Source organism: Callorhinchus milii, unplaced genomic scaffold, assembly GCF_018977255.1.
Source record: "Callorhinchus milii isolate IMCB2004 unplaced genomic scaffold, IMCB_Cmil_1.0 Scaffold16, whole genome shotgun sequence".
Lineage (NCBI taxonomy): Eukaryota > Metazoa > Chordata > Chondrichthyes > Chimaeriformes > Callorhinchidae > Callorhinchus > Callorhinchus milii.
The window spans coordinates 8,309,228-8,326,423 of NW_024704757.1; the positions used below are offsets into that span (position 1 = coordinate 8,309,228).

The following is a 17,196-nucleotide window of genomic DNA, read 5'->3' on the forward strand; positions in this document are numbered from 1 at the left end:
CCATTACATCCCATATCCTCCCATCTCATCCCATTTCCTCCCGTTCCATCATCAGAGACTGGTCTAGGGGAAAGGTGTACCTCTGAGTAAGGAAAAGTTCTGTGAAGTCCACTCTGTTACTATTTTTTTTTGCCTTGTCCAATAATTTGATGATAATAATAATAAAATAATCCTTGCAAAAGTAATTGGGTGTCAAATGTATTTGGATGATTGTGTATTTGCAGTCAATTTGCACAAAACAATATGCTGTCTATGTATACGTTTGCTTGATAAATACACCGTCGCTACTTTTTCTAGTAAATCCTATAAGGCATTTTGAGACGTTCTCCCCATGTGAACAGTACTAAGGCACAATATCAAATACAAAAAATAATATTATCTGTTATTTCACTGGAGATCGGAAAGGCTTCTGAGTTTTACGCACAAGTTATATGACATTATTACAATCAATAGAAGTGAGACTGCATTTTCCAAATTCAGTTGAAGCAATTCCCTTTTCTCAGCAATTGAAGGCTGATGACTTTTACCAGGAAAGTGTCAGGTCGACGGGGAGGAAGGGGAGCAGCGAGCAACTATCATCAGCAGTTGGTTGAGGTAGGCTGTGGTCTAGTGTAAAGGGCAATGTGTGTTACTTATTTATACTTTTCTAGGATTGGAAAACCAAATCCTTATGTTTTAGATGCGGTAACCACAGGTCTGACTTATCTTTATGTATCTTATACATGTTATATACATGTTATTTACACAATTCATTTTCAGTGGGTCCTGTAACCAAATACACAGTCATCCAAATACATGTGACACCCAATTATTTTTCAAGGATTATTTTATTATTATTATAATCAAATTATTGGACAAGGAAAAAAAATAGTAACAGAGTGGATTCTGTAATATATTGCAGAGTGCTGGGTTGTACCCACGTACCTGACACTGCAGGAATTTCAAAATTTCTGGAGATCAATATCAAATTATAATCATAATCCTCGCATTTGATAGAGTGCCATTCATGTTTCAAAGGGCTTCACTGGATTGGAGTGCCTGTGTATATTGTGGGTGAACATTCTACGAATCTCATGGATATCTCTGGATGCTGGTGGAGATGGGTTCATCCCAGAGGCCTGAATTTCCACCCAGTCTCAGCCGGTTAGAACGTGGAACAATATGGCACTGTTGAAAAAGAGAAGGGACCTTTTCCCTGACCAACAATCCCCTAGATAAATTGTTCATTCAATTCAGGGCTTAGTGGGATGTTGCTGTGTGCAAATTGTCTGCCATGTTTACCTACGAATACATAGTCACTAACTTTATAGTAAAATCCTGTGGAGTGTTTTAAGATTTTGAGACATTTAGAAGACATGAAAAGCGCTATATCAAATGCAAGGATTATTATTATTATTAACATTTTATTATGTCCTCCTGATATAAAAGGTGCTGCATCAAATGCAATGATTATTATATTAAGACTATATGAGTTTACAGGCTAAGACGAGAGGAATTTTCTGGCCTTAGTATGGACTGGCTGCAGGACCCAGGTAGTGTGGCTATCACTGCCCAATTAATTGTCATCAGACTAGAGGCTGCGTGAAGTGACCGTCCAGTGAACCTAGATGTTCTCATCAGTGAAGAGATCATTAATAATTTCACTCATGTGAAAATTCATTCTGGAAGCCACAATATACACACATAATAAATATTAGAATTGCATGAAAGATTAATTAAAGATTGAAAACACGGTGAGACAAGGTTACTAAGCTGTCTTCACCTTTGGGAGCTGACTGTGTAACTGTCGTCCTGGTGAATGGAATGAACATTTTCTCTTTGCAGAATCTGTTTAAAGTTCTTGAGTAAACTTAGTTGAGACATTATTGATTTAGTTCCCAATGAAAGTCCTTGCACAACAGTCCATAATTTGGTACTAATTGGCCAATCTGTTTCCGAGCGACAGAAACTAGGGAAGGGGGGGGTGGGGGATTCAGCTATGTTGTTCCATCAATGTTGAGGGATTCTTTGCATCTAACTCTTCAGAAAGAGCTTGATGGGTTTCTACTTTACAACAGCATTGGATACAGAATAGGTGCTGGTGTGCTGTCGGGGGAATGTTGTTGTAGAGGGTAGGTCTGTGTGGCTGGGTTTGATATTCTGTGGTTTCTACTTTAATGGAAGGGAGTCTCTCCTGTTGCCCTGGCCAACAATCCCCCTGATTCACTTCATGGCTCTTTGAGGGATATTCCTGTGTGCAAGTTGTATGCGACATTAGCCTGCAAAATAGACAGTCACTATATATATCGTATCTCCTGTAAATCTTTTTGAGGCATCTTGATGACATGATAAGGCTCTGTATGAAATACAAGGATTATTATTATCTTGCAACCTTTTGATGCAGATGTGAGAGTGTTACCAACTGAACCAAACTGACACGTAGACGGAATAAGGATATACTATCAAATTAATCCTAAAACCTTACATCTGAAATTCCCTGATTCAGTCTCTCTGCCTTGGCCCCTCTTTGCCTTGAAGACTTTCCTCTTCAACTGTGGTTATGGTAACCTCTCTTTTCTGGATGAATTACAAATGCAAACAGGAAAGCTGGGCAGACTGAGTACAAATTTAATAGAGTGAAAGCTGCTGTCTTGCCTGAGTTCCAACAACTGGAACAAGGATGAGATTGAAAGCAGAGATAACTCATGGATAAACATCATTTATGCTTTCTGTCCGAAAGTGTCAAAGTAGAACCCATTTGTGTTCTGCCTGGGAATTAATTTTGTTGTTGTTGTTCGTTTGAAGCTCTAAACGCACAATGACCCAAAAGCTTGCTTTGTTGGGGGTGGGGTGGGGTGGGGTGGGGGGGTGCACACACACTTAGGATATTGCTGAATGAGCTTTCACTTCATATCGGTTGCTTACGTTAATGAAAGAGCAAAAGGAGCTGCATGAAGGGAAAATAAAAGCTGCGCTCATCCGACCCTTCATATTTTAAATATGCACGGTGCTGAACGCACACAGCCAGAAAATAGGATTGTTTGGACTCCACAGAATAGCTGATAAATTTCATGCATCAAATTCCCTTTTTCTTGGATTAACTTGTAGACAGTTGATTTTTGTATATTAAAAAATATTTTCTTGTTTCCGCTACTCAGCGTGGCTGACTGATCTTCTCGTTTCCATGCGTCTGTCTCCTCTAACCATGCGGGGTGCCAAATTTTAAATGTCAGCAATCGAGTGTTGTGTAAGGCGGAGGACTAGTTACTGTTTTGTCTCATTTCTGGGCCCAACGATAACTTCCTTCTTGCATTGCAATGACGACCGTCGGTGGATCTTTAGCACAGACACAGTTATGTGCAGCAGGAGAGCTTGTCAGCCTGGCTCAGTGGTAGCACTCTCGCCTCTGAGTCAGCGGTTGTGGGTCCAAGCCCACTCGGAATGTGGAATCACAAAACCTGAGCAGCTGTACTGTCGAAAGTGCCGTCCTTCAGATGAGACATTAAACCGAGGAACCCGTGTGCCTGTTCAGGTGGGCGTTAAAGATCCCATGGCAGAGAGAAGGGAATTTCTCCCTAGCGGGGTCCTGGCCAACAATCCCCCAATAAAATTGACTGGGCATCTGAGCTGGAAGGGGTGGTGATTGGGGGAGAAGAGACCGAAAGCACTACTGAAGAGATATGTTTTAAGGTGGCTTTAAAAGCACTAAGCAAAGTAATGATATTTAGAATACGATAGGAAAGAAAGTGTTTTGTCCGCGTGACAGCCACTGTATGGTATTGTAACTATTGAATTATTTGGAATCCAATGAAACTGTAGAATGCTTCTAATGAGGAGAGGCTACAGTCATTACATAGGATACGGGAGGCTGAAGAATTTATGGATCGAACTTTTCAGGAGGTGGTCATCCCACAACCACAGAGAGTTCAGGAGGTGGTCACCCCGACTACACAGAGGGCTCAGAAGAAGGGTGAGTGGGCGACCATCCGAAGCGGAGCAAAAAAAAAGAACAGGCAGTACAGAAATCCCCTAAGAGTGTGGCACTCACAAACCTGTTCTCGGTACTGAGAACCGCCTCTGGCGAGAAGAGTCAAAAGGTAATCGTTGTTCAGGGGAACAAGGGGAAAAACGCCAACGCTGGTGTTATCGGGGATACAACAGTTAAAGGGACAGACAAGCGTTTCTGCCATAAAAGACGGGACTCGCGCATGGCATGCTGCCTCCCTGGGGCCAGGGTACATGACATCACGGATGGTGCACAATATACTACGGGGGGAAGGAGAAAATCTGGAAGTTGTGGTCCAAGTCGGGATCCATGATGTCGGTGATAAAAGGGCTGAGACCCTACAAAGGGAATATCAGAAGCTTGGAAAGAAGCTGAAGATCAGGACCTCAATGGTGGGATTACTCCCAATGCCTTATGCAAGTGAATACCAAAACAGGAGGATCAAACACATGAATGCCTGGCTGGAGAAATGGTGCAGGAAGGAGGGCTTGAGGTTTCTAAACCACTGGGACCGCTTCTGGGGCAGATGGGACCTGTACACGAGGGATGGGTTACACCTGAGCAGGGCTGGGACCGATGTCATTGCAACAAGGATAACAAATGCTGTGGGGAAGCGTTCAAACTGATTTTGAGGTGGGGTGGGGATCAGAATGAGGCAACAGGGAGGGGAAACTGTTACAAAGTGAATGAGGAGAGACAAATAGAAATGAAACAAGGAATAGTCCAGCAAAAAGTGGAAAGAGACGGGGAGAAATGTAGAGCAGATTAAGCCTTGGAGTGCATGTGTGTAAATGCACGGAGCATGACCAATAAGCTTGCTGAATCTCAGGCTCAAGTGGCCGCATGGGGCTATGATGTAGTGGCAATTACGGAGACTTGGCTCAAGCAAAGCCAGGAATGGGAGCTGAATATTCCTGGCTACAACTTATTCAGGAGGGATAGGGAAGGGAAAAAAAGAGGAGGGGTGGCAATACTCATTGGGTACACGGTCACGGTCCTGGAAAGGACGATGTGGTAGAGGGTCCAAAAACTGAATCTATTTGGTTAGAATTAAGGAGCAGAAAAGGAACTGTTACTCTGTTAGGTATTTACTGTAGACCTCCAAACAGTGGGAAGGAGATAGATGAGCAAATCTGCAAGCAGATTTCGGAGATATGCAAAACCAATAGAGTAGTGATAATAGGGGACTTCAATTATCCTAACATAGATTGGGAAACACACAGTGTAAAGGGCAAGGAAGGGTAGGAATTCCTGAAATGTGTGCAAGAGGACTTTCTGGATCAGCATGTTTCCAACCCAATGAGGAAGGAAACAGTGCTGGATTTAGTTCAGGGAAATTAAGTGGAGCAAGTGGAGCAGTTTTCAGTTGGAGAGCATCTGGATAACAGTGATCACAACATCATTAGGTTTAGAATAGTTATGGAAAAGGACAACAATCAGTCAAAGATAAAGACCCTCAACTGGAAGCGGGCTAATTTCAGTGAGCTAAAAAGGGACCTGGCCAAGATAGATTGGAAAGAAAGATTGGCAGGTAAGACAGCAAACGAACAATGGGAAGCCTACAAGGAGGAGATAGTTCAGGGACAGAGCAAATACATTCCCACAAAGGGGAAAGGTAGGACAGTCAAAACTCCCTGGATGACTAAGGAAATTGGGATTAAAATAAAACAGAAGAAGGAGGCCTATGGCAAATGTCAGGTCCAAAACACACAGGATAATCAAATCGAATATAGGAAGTACAGAGGAGAAGTGTAAAAGGAAATAAGAGGGGTGAAGAGATTGTACGAGAAAAGATTAGCAAGAAACATAAAAAGGAACCCTAAGATATTCTATAAGCATATCAAGAGTAGAAGGTTAGTCAAAGGTAGGGTGGGTCCAATTAGGGAGCCAAGTGGAAATCTTCTTGTTGAGGCTGAGGGCATGGCTGATGTACTAAATAAGTACTTCGCAACTGTCTTCACAAAAGAAGATGATGTAACCAATGCCATAATATCGCTTCTGTGAAGCGCTTTGAGATAACTTGAAGATATGATAAGGCGCTCAATCAAAACGCAAGGCTCATTATTATAAACCTTAACTGGAGTGTCAGTTCTCAATATACCTAAGAAATTCCACCTGACCCAAGAGTTTAGGCCTGAAATTCCACTTAGTTTTAACCTGTAAACTCATTTAAGGCCTTAACATTAAATGTGTAGCATAGTTAAAAACAAATCTTAAATGTAATCTTAATCTGGGACTTGATTCTTTTCATACACTGAAGATTCCAAACTAATACAGAATTTGAGATGTTTCAAAAATAAATTCTACACAATCAGAGATATTGAGAAATGAGCAGAAATAAAAGACATACTCCTCACTTTTTTAAAAAGATGATGGTTTACATTATATACTGGTCACCAAGGTATTATTATTGGTGAAATAATTATTATTGGATCATTTCTTATTACTGGATGCTGGACTTTGAGGTCTGACTGTGTGTTTAACTCTTTCCACACGGGGTGATCTGTTTCAAAACAATAAAGACTTTTCAGAGGGAAGTATTGATGCAAGGCATTACTGCTTAACGTCTGCTGTGTGCAATGAGACGATCGGAGTGTACAACGAGATTTTTTAATGACCGAGGACCAGGCAAAAAATGTAATAGGTGAGATCAGGGGAAAGTTGCCTCCACCTTAGCCCAGGAACACTGACGTAATCTATAGCTTCCTTCACCCTGACCTCAGCACACCTGGGACGTTTCTGGTCTGTTTGGTTCATTTGCACAACGCAGCCACTTCTAATTATATATCAGGAGATAAACACTCTCGAAAGAGATACTGAATAATTAAAAAGAGCATTTAATGCGGACCATTACTTCCAGTATGTTTAAAAAGTCAACCAGCTATTTCATTATGGCTGCTTCAAATAGCAAGTGTTACTGCAGCCTTGAATATGATTGAGTACTTATCAGTCCCAGGGTAATTTTCACTCATTGTCTGTTGTTCACTCCAAGTGTGTCGACAGAGGAGCCTGAAATTTTACCTCGTCTTAGCCCGCGAGACAGTTTTGATTTGGAATCTGCAGTGATGGCACAATAATGGTAAATTCTCAGAAGCTTATATTGGAAGGTGTATTTTTTTCGGGCTTTAAAAAGAACAGAGTTTCCAAAAATTTAATTCTGAGAATTATAGAATTTCAGAGGAAGATGAGAATACATTTTTTTTAACGCTGCAAGTTGTTACTGCGATCTGGAAAGGCACTGCCTGAAAGGGTGGTGGAATAATAACTTTTAAAAAGGAATTGGATAGATTACTTGAAAATAACATTTTTTGCAAGGCTATGGGGAAAGAGCAGGGGAGTGGGACTAATCAGATAGCTCTTTCAAAGAGCCAACATAGGCACAATGGGCCGAATGGCCTCCTTCTGTGCTATAGGATTCTATGATTCTAAATGTCAAGCCAAAATGATCTCATAGGCTAAAATTAATTAGAATTTCAGGATCTTTATTATTACCTGTATAATTATTATGGAAGGGCATTTTACTGCTGTGTAATTCCTAGGGGCTAATCCCCACCACTTTATATGTTAAAAAATGCCCAGACAACTGGGTTTGTAGACAGCCAGCACACCACATGCGCTCAGCAGTAGATTATTTTAACGGTAATAAAGTTCAATAACTCAAAAATCCAATTAACCGTAGAGCCGCCCTTAATGGCAAACAAAATGCGATTAAATTTGACCTGTGTTGCAATGCATTTGGCAGAGTGCGCGAGTCGGAAAGGGAGATGGTGATATCACAGAGTGCAGGCTACATAGTGCGGAGCAATAAAATGAGATAAATATTTAGCCAGCCTCAACGGCAATAATTTGCTCTTATCTCCCACTGCCTGTGCGGTCTCTACTATTTGCATGTTGTACTTTTTCTTGATTGTCTCCATTAATCATTGGCTTGGATCCCCCCCTCTCCTTTCTTTGCTCCCTGCCTGAAATGCTGTTTTGATTCTGTTGTCTTATTGATTTACTCAGCAGGATTAGTAACTGTAGCATTGCTCTGGCAGTTGTTAGAAGTGACCTGCATGACTTGTCATTGAGACTTAAGTGGCCTTCAATCACCCAACAGTGCATCTTCCTGACGAGACTCTGTGCACATCAACAGGCAGCTTTTCTATCCTCATTTCAGCTCTCCCACAGTCTGCTGACCACATCTAACTATAACAATGATAATATTCCTTGCATTTGATACAGCGCCTTACAGAAACTTATCTGTAATATACATTATTATAAAGAAGAATATTAAAGCTTGCACCTTTGATTTTGCACCTTTCACACGAGGAAGCTGTCTCAAAAGCATGTCAAAAGATGTGCGCAGCAATGTCTCACAAATAGCCATTGAAGTGAATTATCAATTTCCTCCAGGCAAGTGTTGGCCAGGATATGAGGAGCAACTCCTTTCTCTTGTTGAATAGCGCCATGGGATATGACAGGTACGGTCAGGAGCTCGGTTTAATGTTCAGCCAAAGGAGGGCACTCTGACAATGCAACGCTATATCTGAGTGTCAGCCTCGACTGTGAAACCAAAATCCCAATGCAAAGCTTAAACCTGCAACCTTCTGACTCAGAAGTGATAGTGGTTGGCACATAAATTGACTGTGGCATGAGATTGGGTACAGAATGTAGGGGAAAGGTTGAGGGCATCAGAGGCCTGAAATTTCATCTAATCTCAGTTTTTTCAATTTAAAATTTTAAAGCAGCAGAACTGCAGAAAATCCTTACATTCTCAATTTGCCTTTCTGCAGTTTTTTCACAATTCTGAAGGATGTTAAGATTAAATGATCTTTCAGGCTAGGACTAGCTGGAATTTCGGGCCTCTGGTAATGGTGAATGTGTTGACGCAAATTATCCTTTAAACTGTGCAGTGGGGCTGAGAGCATGAACCACAGCACTCTGTCTGTATGCACAGAAAACAGACAAGTCAACCTTGTGCAACCCTGTACAGACTATCAGATACAGATACAAGTACAAACACTGCTATCTGTAAATCCGTCATTCATTAAGATCAATGGTCAAGCGTTTGTCGGTTCCTGTGAACTGCTTGACATCATTTCAGGGGCAGACGAGTTACAGAAACAAAAGCACTGCATCGAGCAGCCTTTATTACCCATCTCCCTGAGATGAACTCTATTTATGCACTAGGTACGCGCAATAAAATGTGATGCTTCACAGGTTAGAGGATTATTTTCTGTGAGTTTGTTGTCACTGTTGAACGCACTTCTCATCCTCGTGGAGAGTCACGCTCTGTGCCATGTCTATCTGTGGTGTAATTGGCTTCAGCCCCTTTTGCAACACATTGCACGACTGTGCTGCGTTAGAGTGTGACCCTGACTGTGTAATTTACTGTGTTTTCTAAGGGGACTTATCCAATTAGAAAGCCCGACAACCCGCGGGAACTCCGCAATGGAAGTCGATAATAATAATCCTTGCATTTAATATAGCGCTATTTATTTATTTTTTCTTGAGGGATTATTATCAGGCGTGTGGAGTAAGGAAACTTCCCCATCTTTCGCCCTGCCAGGAATCGAACCCAGGTCTCTCGCTTACGAGGCGAGCGCTCTCACCAATGAGCTACAGGACTCCACAGATTGCAGAATCGGGCTGCACAAGGCACACAGAAAAGTCCCACAAATAACCATGAAGTGAATGACCAGTTCTATTTGAGGAATTGTTGGCCAGAGACACCAGAAGAAAAAAAACTCCCTTTTCTTTTTCAAATGGTGCCCTGAACGGTTTAATGTCATATCCGAAGGCTGGATCTCCATTAATGCAGCACTCCCCCAGCACTTGACAATATGAATTCATAGTCCCATTGCGAGGCTTGAACTCTCAACCTTCTGGCTTGGGAGGTTTGCGTGCTAACAGAGGCAAGCTGGCACATAGAGAGAGGCCTTGGATTGTACACTGTTGATGGTGTGCAGCTGTGTTACTTCTGTTAAGTGCTTGCCGATCAATTTGTTTTCCTGAAACAAAGAGCTCGAGCTACTTTATTGTGTAAATCCAATTGGGCTCTGACCACTTTGGCTGACTGACAGGGGCCCAAAACGTGCATCATTCATTAAACGGGAAATCCAATAACTGTGATGAGTTTGAAGTGCTTTGCTTGTGCTATTGCTGCAGGACGCATGCCTTGCAACTCTCCTCTCACTTGCCTAATGTCTGGCACGGATCGGTATTTCTACCTGCCTGACAGATGTGTGATCAATTTCACTAGCCATTAATCTGACTCAGTGACCAAGTGTCCGAGCAGGACAGGAAACAGGAAATGCAGCAGCTAACTTGGGTATAGCAATGTCCTATAACCAACCACAAAGTAGCACAATGAAGTTGCTACACATAGATTTTGCGGAAACTTAACAGTAACTCAAGCACAGTCTCAAAACAGTCGCCCTCTTGTCATATTATTGTTTAGCTATCCTTATCAGAGTCCTGTAGTGCAGTGGTTAGCATATTTGCCACGCAAGGGCGAGGACCTGGCTTTGAGTACCTAGCGGGTCGAAACCTTAGGCAAGTTTCCTCCATACGCCTCTGCTTACCTAGCAGTAAATAGAAACCTGGTTGTTAATCGATTGGCAGCTTACTTTCTGGAGGTAATAATCCCTTCCCCCCAAAAGTATTAATTTCAATCCACGACTGTTTGTGGGACACTGCTGCGTGTAATTGGCTGCCGTGTTTCGTCCACAAATATACAGTCAATTCGCTTTACAGTATATTCTGTGAAGCTCTTTAGACATCTGAACAAAATGATCATGTGCTCTATCAAATGCAAGAATCATAAGGATTATTATTAGCTGGTTTTATTAGTTATCCTGGCATCCACACTGATACCAATTGAAGCTGTGTGGAGGCAGAGCTTTATTACAATGCACAGGGTTATGGCGTGGGCTTTGAAGCCAAGTAAAGTACACGTGAGTTTTTGTGAGAGACTGCAAGAGAGTTTAGCACAAACCAGCACAGGGAAGAAAGAAAGAATGAGAGATCCTGGAAAAAAAGGAATCTAGGGAGGGGGGATGGAAAAAATAAAGGAGAGGTTGACACTGAGTAGAGAGTATAGAGAGAAATGTAGTGAGGACAGGAGAGAAATAATGACTTTTCCATTTGCATCGTTTGGCCAATGAATGACAGAAAGGAAGTTTTAAAGACTGAGAGACCTTGCAATGTGCTCCACATTTCGCACACACTGTTAGTAGTGAAGACAATTGATTTGTGCACAGAGTGAGAGAGCTTGCTGCTTGACAGTCATACAGTAACAGGATCCACGTATGTATTCTTAACTCCAAAAAGGAGCTGCATAATTAAAGTGTAAATGAGAGTCAGCATGGTGCTGTGCCATGTTATGCCATGCCATGCTGTACTGTGCTATGTTTTCTCAAACAACAGAGTGTTGCTTTTGAACCCATCAGGACCACACTTTGGAGAGATGTGTGATGAGGGCAAGATAAAGGATATAATAACTAATCCATACATTTGATACAGCGATTATTATGTTGTGAGAGCATCCCAAATCACTGACAAAATGCTCAGCCAGAACACTGCACAGTAAATCCCGTGAAGCACTTTGAAACAGCCTCCCAAAGTACCAAATGCAAGTGCTATCTGTCTGTCTGTCTCTCTCTCTCTCTCTCTCTCTCTCGCGGTTGGTTGGTTGGTTGGTTAGCTAGCTAGTTAGTTAGTTATATTTGCCTAAATAACAAGTCACCTTCCTTTCTATTTTGTGAAATGCTTTGGGACATTTTCATTGAAGTGACAAGCGTTGTATAAATGCCCTCCATTGGTACTGTTACAATACATTACAATGCACAATCCAATTTACATTTATCTAGCGCCTTTCACATTGGTAGAATATCTCAAAGTGCTTCACATCACAGGGTTGGCTTTCAGCCGAGCTGTAGATATGAGCCGAGGGAGGTGGGTGGAGGTGTATGTGGTGTGGGGGGGGTGGAGGATAGACTCGCGAGTACTTATATATTTCTATGATTCTGTGCCAAGATCTGCTCAAACATGTGTCAGCAAAAACTCCACTGAACTCATTCCCTCGTTCAGACAGAGCCGAGCAGATCCAATTGCGAGCAGAAGTGAGCTGGCAGCAGACAAAAGTAATGGCATCGCATATCAAAAGCATTAACAAGGGTCTGTACACGTCTCACTGAGACTTGTGAAGAAAAAGACATTGAAGGGAATGACAGTAATGTGCTGTCAAACCAGGCTGGTGCGAGCTGTGTGTTTGTGTTTTTTTTTCCGTTAAATTTTTTTAACTCAAATTTTTTTTATTCTCCTTTCTGACACTTGGGGCTCAAACTGTAATAACGTTTCCATCCAAACAATCTATCTCTGAAATTTCCATGTGAGGATGGGATACATGGAATTCTCAGTTTGGTTTGGATACCCTTAACATGGAGATGGGTTTCCTCATGTATCAGACACCAGGCTGATCCGAAAAATAATATTACCTGTTCAAAGCGTGTGCTGTGGTTCGCCTCAGTCACAGAACACAACACACAGATATGACCCTCAACCCATTCAAGTCTGTGCTGCTGTCCATGTGTCACCAATGACGCTTTTCAGTCTTAAGAGAAGAGGTCTCAGAGGGTAACTCATAGAGGTGTATAAAATTTTAAGTGGGATTGAGAAAGTAAACCAAGAATACCCCAAGGCAGTAGAACAAGAGTGAATAGGTTTAGAGTTGCAAAAGGTCAATTTCAGGACCGATTCCAGTTGCAGCCATTGAGGCTTTGGATCCAACCGTTGGGCTGTTGGAGGTTGGGGAGAGGAGTGTCAGCTTTAGCCTAACCTCTCTCCCCATGCTTTTGGTCATCTTACCCCTCCCACTACCCCCAGCTCAGATGCCAAGCCAACACTGATGTGAAGCGGTTTGAGATGTTCTCCAAAGCTACTCCGTAATTTTACTCTTTGCGGCACATCAGATCTGTTATGAAGCATCGCATTTTTGGACTCCACTGTACTAAGGCACACATTGTCACACAGAGCCAGGGCCAGAGGTAATTGCAAATCAAAGGTTTCACTGTAATAGGGTCGCCCTCATGTCTCCATGGCAACCATGTAATGTGTACATGAAGAATTCCAGTTCATTGCTCAAATAGAAATTCTGACATCTTTTCTCAGCACAAAGTTCTTCATTAAAGGTAGATCAAGATTCCGATGTAGAGCAGTTAATGTGAGTTACCACGAAGCTACAGGATTTGCTTTATAAAAATAGTTTGGTTGTAGCTTCTGCTCATTATATCCATTAAAACAAAGAGTTCATGATACGCTATTTCCAATTTGTGCTATTTCCTAATAGATTTCTTAATCAGAAATGTCATGTTTTGAAGAGAACTGGCATGTTAGATCATGAGCTCAGGTCCTGGTGAAGGACACAGAGTTCAGTCCTGCTGTATTATCATGGTTAGTAATACAATTCAGCAGTCAAAATACACAGTCACTACACTTAATCCTAATCCTTGCATTTGATATACACTGTCCTGGAAAGAGAGAAATAAGTCTAAAGGTGTTTGGTTTTCATGTGTAAAATATGCTTTCTAATTATAATAATAACCTTTGTATTAAATACGATCCCTGTAACATCAAAATGCCTCAAAGCGCTTCACAGATAATTGAGTCAAGTGACTGTATAATCGTAGGCAAACATTCCAGCCAAATTTGCATACGGTAAGGTCTCATCAACTCCGATGAGAATATCAGAAGATACTCCCTTCCCTCTTCAAACAATTACTGTCCACCTCATCAGTAATGAGATGACTTAACACCTCATTTGAAAGACGTCATCTCCGACATTGCAATGCTGTACCCAAGCACTGCCCTGGGACGTCAGCCTAGGCTGTGACCTCAAGGTCCCCAACGTTGGCCTTGAACCCACAACTTGCTGACCCAACCCTAGAGTTCTACCGATTGAGCCGGGCTGACACCCTGCCATATTCCTTATGATAGAGGAGTCTCTGAGGCATTTACTGGGTTATTTATGAATCCCTGGTGTTCCAGAACTGTTCTGCAAAGTGAACATTAATTAATGAAATATTTGATCTGCAGGGATATTTGGTCAGATTACTCTGGAGGAGGCGGGGGAAGGGGGAGGGAGGAAGAGAGTGTGGGGAAAGAGAGTAGTACGAAGAGATGGTCTAAAGCTGCCCTCAAATGTGGCTTTGCAATGGTATGCAAATAGTCCACTCAGATGTCTGTTCTCTGCTCAGTAATGAAGGACCCACACCTTCCACCACCACCATCACAAACCATGAACAGTGATTGATTTTAGAAAAATATTCAATTTGCACGTTGTAACATGTCACACCCTATTTCTATCAGGGGTGAGCTGCAGTGTGCTTGGAGCCTGGAGGCCATTTGGCCTTTGCCTCATTTGGGTCCTGCGCTACTTTAAGATGTCAAGTCTTTACTAATCCTTGGCACGTCCTCCCGACGTGAAAGGCGCTATACAAATGTAATCTTGTTGTTGTTGTAATCCATCGCTAGTTTCTGTAGGTTCCTCGAACTGTTTTCCCACCAGCCCCATCCAGTGACACATCAATACCATCGCTTCAGAGATGGCCTTACTTAGTTTGATTTAATTGTGAGGGGAATGAGCTGCAGTAGATAACATTCTCCAGATCACTATCAGTTTGCACCCAGGCCGATTTTCCGAGGTCTGTGACTAAGACTAAACAATGAGGATCCCTTGTTGGCGAGTTAGCTTGCAGCTGCACTTGGCCCTTGGTCGGGGTCAGGGGTAAAGAGGCAAGGGCTGTTCTGTAAATCAAGCTGGAAGGTCAGAGCCTAATCCCTTGTCAGGTGCTTTGCTGCTGATTCATTTGAACTTTCAGCCCACTGCTGCAGTGGGTTTCTGCCAGTGTAATTAGAAGCCAGTGGAGGATTCCAAGGTTGGCCGTTCTGCCTAGAACTTGGTGAAGTGTTTCTCTTCTGTGTTTCATGTCCTAGGTGGGAGCTAGAGCTAGAACGCAATGCAGGCAATTTAGCAGCCGGGTAGGCAGTCGGACACGGAGAAGTGCACCAATGATAAACTATTTTTTAACAGGATTTCTTAATTAAGAAAATCTGAGTGCAGACTCCTCTGGAGACACACTTCAAACCGACTTGAGCGAATCAGGCTGCGGAAATAGGAAAATAGGAATTAGGAGCAGGAGTAGGCCATTCGGCCCCTCGAGCCTCCCTGCCATTCAATAAGGTCATGGCTGATCTTCTAACCTAACTCCATCTGCCTGCCCTATCCCCATATCCCTTAATCCCTCTATCCTTTAGAAATCTATCATTTTCAGTCTTGAGCATCTACAGCCTTCTGGAGTAGAGAATTCCACAAATTCACTACCCTCTGAGTGAAGAAGTGTTTCCTCAACTCTGTCGAAAGGGCTGTTCCTTAATCTTAAAACTGTGAACCCTAGTTCTAGATTCTCCTACCAGGGGAAATAGTCTCACACTGCCTACTCTGTCAAGCCCCTAAGGATCTTATATGTTTCTATAAGATCACCCCTAATTCTTCTATTTTCTAGAGAATATAGGCCTAGTTTTTCTCAACCTATCTTCATAGGTCGACCCCCTCATCCCAGGAACCAACCTAGTGAATCTACATTGCACCCCCTCTAAGGCTAGTATGTCCTTTCCTAAATAAGGAGACCAAAACTGCACACAGTATTTCTAGGTGCAGTTTCACCAAGGCCCTATACAGTTGCGGCAAGACTTCCCTACTCTTGAATGCAATAAATGCCAACATGCCATTAGCCTTCCTAGTTGCTTGCTGTATCTGCATGCTTAACTTTTTGTGACTGGTGTACAAGGACACCCAAATCCCTCTGAACATTAACACTATCTCTAGAAAATAATCTGCTTTTCTGTTTTTACTACCTAGGTGAATAACTTCACACTTCCCCACATTATATTCCATCTGCCACCTTCTTGCCCACTCACCTAGCCTGTCTATATCCCTTTGCATATCCTTTTTTGTGTCATCCTCAGAGCTTACTCTCCCACCTAGCTTAGCATCATCTGCGAATTAAGATATTTTAAGTTCTATGTCCTCATCTAGATCATTTATATAGATTGTAAATAGTTGAGGCCCAAGGACTGATCCTTGCGGCACTCCACTAGTCACGTCCTGCCAATCTGAGAAGGACTCGTTTATCCCTACTCTCTGTTTTGAATTCTGAGTCGGCATCTGTGATGTGTTAATTATCACGTTAACAAATGTTAATTAACATTAAGATGCTAATGGCTGTTTGTAGGTGTGACATCATCCCCTCCCAGTGTCTCTACAGTGGTTAGAATTAAAGTTGTCATGGCGGCTGTTGGACTTGGCTGATGGCCGGATTGTTCAGGTGGACATCAAAGATCCCATGGAACTGTTCGAAAAGAGAAGGGAGTTTTTCTCAGTTGACTGGCCAACAATGCCCCCAGATAAAATCGGTCATTTATTTTATGGCTGTTTGTGGGACATTGCTGTGCGGAAAGTTTAGCTACAAAAAATAGTCATTTTATAGTAAAACCTGAGAAGCATTTGAGACGTTCTCCCAGTGTGAAAGAAACTGTCTCAAATGCAAGAATTATTATTGTATTATTATTAAAATTATATAATACTAATTATCCTTAGTAATTTAAGGATCACTAAACAAATACCGTATATATCAAACCTCAGTTATCAGTTGTGAAACCCTAAGCTCTCCTCTGCACATGCTTGCTATCATCCTCTTTTTCGTAGATATTTATTCACATTTCCATTTTCTATTGTTTCTGCTTGCACTTAACTTATCCTTTACATGATCAAGTCTACCGCATGCAAAACAAAAGGTCAAAAATCATCGAGTGGAGTGGGAACGTCTATCTGGATGTGTTGGGTGTTAATGTTGCTTTGTGTTTGTGCACGATCGAGGCTCTCCTGATTGGCTCCCGTCAGTGCCTCCTCACCTCAGGCGCTGATAGCATCACCATCCATGGTTGCACACTTCACCATGCTAAGCTATCCGGAACCTTGGGATCTTGTTTGACCCTCAACTATCCTTTCTAACCGACATCCATGCCATGACCCGCTCTGCCTTCCCCCACCTCCGCAATGTTGTCCGGCTCCAACACTGTCTCACACCGCAGGCCACCGAAAGCCTCATATACGCCTTCATTACATCGAGGCTCGACTACGCAAACTCACTGCTTGTCGGCCTCCCCAA

General features: G+C 42.4%; 1 long non-coding RNA gene and 1 other non-coding gene across 2 annotated transcripts in view; one reads left to right on the forward strand and one right to left on the reverse strand.

Annotated features, from left to right (window-relative positions):
- Positions 1-17,196, forward strand: part of LOC103178689 — a 192,854-nt gene that overhangs the window by 83,129 nt on the left and 92,529 nt on the right. The window lies entirely within an intron of this gene.
- Positions 9,525-9,596, reverse strand: trnat-cgu. The gene has a single exon. It is a non-coding gene; the product is annotated as a tRNA-Thr (tRNA).